The sequence below is a fragment of the Heterocephalus glaber genome, unplaced genomic scaffold (genome assembly GCF_053883595.1).
Source record: "Heterocephalus glaber isolate CG9 unplaced genomic scaffold, H.glaber_assembly_v1.0 deba00001600, whole genome shotgun sequence".
Classification (NCBI taxonomy): domain Eukaryota; kingdom Metazoa; phylum Chordata; class Mammalia; order Rodentia; family Bathyergidae; genus Heterocephalus; species Heterocephalus glaber.
The window spans coordinates 1,690,159-1,694,943 of NW_028258372.1; the positions used below are offsets into that span (position 1 = coordinate 1,690,159).

At 50.2% G+C, this 4,785-nt stretch overlaps 1 long non-coding RNA gene across 1 annotated transcript; it reads left to right on the forward strand.

The window, feature by feature from the left end:
• The first annotated feature begins 3,601 nt into the window (after positions 1–3,601).
• Positions 3,602–4,566, forward strand: LOC110350956 (uncharacterized). The gene is made up of 3 exons (XR_002397917.2): positions 3,602–3,815; positions 3,948–4,057; positions 4,319–4,566. It is a non-coding gene; the product is annotated as an uncharacterized LOC110350956 (long non-coding RNA).
• Positions 4,567–4,785: the final 219 nt, after the last annotated feature.

A 4,785-nucleotide genomic window follows, 5' to 3' on the forward strand; every position in this document is an offset into this window, starting at 1 on the left:
AGCAGTGAACTTCCCAGATGATGCCACCTGAAAAGCCCCTCCCAAGGAGACATCTGCTATCAGATGGTAATAAGATGATTAGGTCGGGGTGAAGGAGCAGAGTGAATTACTTCAACTTTCAGAATTGCAGCCTGAGATGAAGCATTCGACTCCTGAGTGAAGTGTAGGAGTAGACTCTGTAAAGAAAAAGAAGAAATAATCCACACACCCTTTGCTCAGTTCAACCATGACCTAATAATTTAGTTCACTAATCAATAAATGATTTGTTGATCAAGTCACTGGGTGGCTCATTAGATAGGACAGGCAAATTCTGCCACTATTTCTTTTGGATAGAGCAAGCCAATGTTAACCCCTCTACCTGGCCCCATCCCTAAGTATGAGCAACCACAGCAGCCTCGCTGCTCAGGTATGATGGTGAGTGGTGAGTTTAGACCTCAGAAGGTCTCCCCAAAGCCTCATGTGCTCAGAGGTGGGGTTTTAGAAAGTGATTGGATCATGCGGGTGCTAAGCTCATCAGCAGATGAATCCACAGCTGAATGCGCTGTTAGGAGGTGGGGCTGGTCAGAAGAGGTGGGCACTGGGGCGTGACCTGGAAGGGCAGCTCTCCCTCCATGGTTCCATCCTCCACTCTCTGCTTCCTGCCTGCCGTGATGGGAGCAGCTTCCCCCACCAGCCCTTCCGCCATGCTCTTCCTGTCTTAGAGCCAGTATGGGCTGAATCCTCTAAAACCAAGAATCAAAATAAACCTCTCCTCCTTTAAATCGTGGGTGTTGGGTGTTTTGTCCCAGCAACAAGGAAAGTGACCAAGACAAGCCCTAAGTGACCAAGCTGTCCTCACGTTTTCCTAGCTATGACAAATCCATGCTTTTTCAAGAGCAGCTACCTTGACTCCCATTCCTACTTCCAATTACCCACCTAAGCCCTGGCCAGTCTTGGAAGATCTTTTAAAGGTTTTACTGTCACTGCCCTCTGTGTTAGCTTCCTATAGTTGGCATAGCAAATGACCACAAACCAGGGGGCTTAAAATGATAGAAATGTATTCTGTCCATTGCAGGAGGCCGGAAGGATGAAATCAGGATACAGCAGCTTTTGTCCATCCTGAAGTCTCTGAGAAAGAGTCTGTTGCAGGCTTCTCTTCTGGCTGCTGGTGGTTGCCAGCCAGCCTTGGTTCTCCTTGGCCGGGAGATGTATCCCTCCAATCTGCCTCCATCTTTTGCCTCCTTCCATATGTCTCTCTGTACTTTTGTGTCCCTTATAAGGACACTCTGCTGGATTCAGGGCCTATTCTTATCCAGTATGTTCTCATTTTGATCCTTATTCTAATTATATCTACGAAAATCCTATTTCCAAACAAGGTCAGTTCTGAGGTTTCAGGTGCACTTGAATATTGGGTGGACATCAATCAACCACTCCTCTTTCCTAGAGTCAAACTACAAGAGGAGAGCTTGGTGCCATCTTAACATGAGGTAGGTAACTGTCGAGTGTGAGAGCCTGGGGTTAGCCGGTCAGACTGAAGGCTCCCATCTCTGCTCAGCTAATGTTCCCCATCTCACCCACATACGGGTTGCTGCAGAGCATGGATGCCAGAGTGTTGGAGGTGTCATTAGGCCTGCCTCAGTCTCCACATCAAGACCTGAATGGGGAAAGCCAACCAGAGAAGACAGACCTCCCTTGCTTTAATCCTCAAAACCAGCTTGGCCAACACCACTTTTGGCTTCTCCTCTGCTCTCCAAAGTATTCCACCAAGGTAGACTCTGACCCTGAACACTCACTCCCAGCTGTCTTTGTGAGGCACATGGTGACAGCCTCCAAGATGGCCCCAGGGGTTCTGCCTGAAAGAAGCATGACTTTGAAAGCTAGGTCATAAAGGACATTGCCCCGTCTGCTATGACCCTCTTGGCTTTCGGGGAAGTGGCTGCCACATCAGAGGGACGTACAAGTAGCTCACTGACAGATCCCATGTGGACAGGGATTGATGGCTTCTGCTAGTGACCAGGTGACACCTGAGGGCCCTGAAGGTAAACTATCAGTGGTGGCTTCCCTTGATCCAGCCTTCAGGGTCTCGGTCCCAGCCAATAACAATGACAGGAACAAAGCAGCTAGCAGAGCCATTCCAAACCCCTGACTCCTAGAAATAGGATGAGACTAAAGAGTTGGTGCTGTTTTAAGCCACTGAGTTTGGGGTATCTGTTACGCCTCAGGAGGTAAGAACACATATCCAGTCATCTTCTCATTCACTCGACAAATATTCACACAATAAAAACATGAGATAAACACTCTTAAAATAACTTTTTTAAAAATTAACATGGTCTCAGGTCTACCCCTCTGCCCACCCAGGAGGCTCTCAGGGCTAATGGTCAATGGTAGCTGCCGTTCTGTGCCTCCTCTGAAAATAAGTGGGAAGGTCAATATGAGCAAGAAGATTTCTAGACACCCACAAAAGACGCCAGGAAGCCAATGCAGCAGACTGTGCCAATGTGCAGACCATCAACTCGCCAAGCCCTTTGCCTTCCCCTGAAGAGAGCTGTCTCACTCTCACTCTATGCCCATTGGCATGGGGCCCAGGGCCAACTGGGGCCCAGGATGCCCCAGGTGTAGTCTGAACTGGGTTTGACCTTCCTGCAGCATTGCCCCCACGTGCCCAGCCTCCACTCCCAGGCCTGCTGATGCACCTATTTCTAATGGTTCAGCTCCCAGGAGTCATCGGAGCCTTGCGCGTCACCAGCTTCAGTGATGAATAACGTGCTAACCCATCCAGCATTGCCGGGTCAATCCCTCCCAGCAGTGGGTACCCAGCTGTACCAATGTCTGTGCCACCTCCCTCTCTGCTCAAGGGTGAACCTGGCTAAGCTTGGCGAGTCTGGAGAAGCCCAGAGGCCCCTGTCCCGACCCTACCTCCTCCATCCTGGCCAGTCTGAGCTCCATGGAGGCCTAAAGCAATCCAAGGTGTGATAAAACAGCATGGCGAATGTTTAAATTTTTAAAAATTACAGTTAAAGGCACATTGTCACTAATTGCCCTCAAAATACTTCCCTTCCTTCACTTCGTCGCAATTAGCCAATGGTTCTGACCACTTTCTGAAGCAATTCTGGAAGCCCTCTTTTGTAAGTGTTGTTAGTGGCGATGGCATGGCTGCCTGCCTCTGTGTCATAAATCCATTCAAAACTTTTCCCTTTCCTGCTCGTCTTGACTTCGGGGAAGCCCAGACAGAAATCACACAGTGCCCGATCCAGTGGATGGGGGATGGGGACACAGCAGTCTGTTTTTATGTGCTAGAAACTGCCATACAGTTGACCAATGAAGATGATCATAAAATACAGTGAAAGTTTAAAATTTAAAAAAATTATAGTAAAAGACACATTAATCCCCCTCAAAACACTGAAAATCCCCCACCCAAAATACTCAAAATTCTCCCCCTTGCTCTGAACACACTCATCCGATTGTTCTTCGCCATGTGTCCTTCAATGTAATAAGCTTGATTTTCATTTAAACCCCTACCGTATCTTTCCATCACCCCTTGCATTTCTAATGATCTCTCTGGAACTGTAAGCCAAAGCCCAGCGGCGGCCCCGCACCCCATCCCCCCACCCCCCTCGGTGACACAAAAGCTGAGGGTCGTCCGTCCTCCCCCGAGGGGCCCGTAGCAACCCAGAGATCTTCTCCTCCTGCTCTTCCCTCCGCTCTGCAGGTCCGGGCTCACGTCTGCGGTGGCTTTGTGCTCCTTCCTCTCTGCCGTCCGCCTGCCACTCTCCTGGGCCCCCTTGAAATCTAGACACCCTCACCGTCACATGTCAGGGCTGGAGAGCTGAGCTCAGGTAAACGAGGGGTTGGGAAAGAGATCGAGGGACGACAGCAATCAAGAGGAGGAGAGAGAGAGAGGGCGCGTGCTCGGACCGTTGTCACTCCCCCTCATTTATCTGGCTGATCCCAGTCCTGTCGTCCTCCAGGGGGACTTCACAGATGAAGGACAAGCCTTTCGCACGACGCCCTGACATCTCTTGACCTGCTCCGTTCCACTGCCTCTGACTCGTGCGAGTCCTCACCGACCTGTCACCCTGTAAGGCTGCAGTCCCCAGCGCTGAGCGAGGCCTCCCCTCTTTACTTCTCCATTTGCCTCTAATTATTTTTTAATTGCATCGACACTTTCCGTCCATGACAAGTCAATGTCTCTCCATCTATCCGCTCGCTCCTGGCGTCACATCCATCCTTCCCTGAGACCTGGCGGCCCCTCCCTTGCCTTGGTGGTGGCTTCTCTGGGGACCACAGGTCCTCTCTCCTCTCCTCAAATCTCTCCCTCTCTGCTCTTCTCTCCCATCAGATGGATCCTGCGTGTGTTCAAGTATCTCCTGTCTTAAAAACAAACACATTTCTCCAGAGAGACTTTCAGCCCTACCCGGAAATCAGTCCTCCTCGGGGCCCCAGATCACCAACGTGACTCCTCCGCCGTCACCTGTGTGACCCTGCAGTGTAACACAACCTCACCTCTCCGCTTCCTCCACTGCACTGCAAGCTCCTCAAAGGCAAGACCATAACTAAAGGCAATATTATGTTTCCACAGTTTCTAGAACACAGCAGACACTGAATGATATTTTCTGCAATGAACATTAAATGTGCAGATCTATTGTCTCAGTATATGCAATGGTCTGGACGTGGTTTAAGAATTTCCTGTAAAGACTGCTGTGTGGGAAGCTTGGTTCTCAGTGCGCTGATGTAGGGAAGTGGGCCCTTTAAAAGGTGGAACCCAGTGGGCCGTCCTAAAGTCCATGGGAGTGTGTCCTCCGGGAG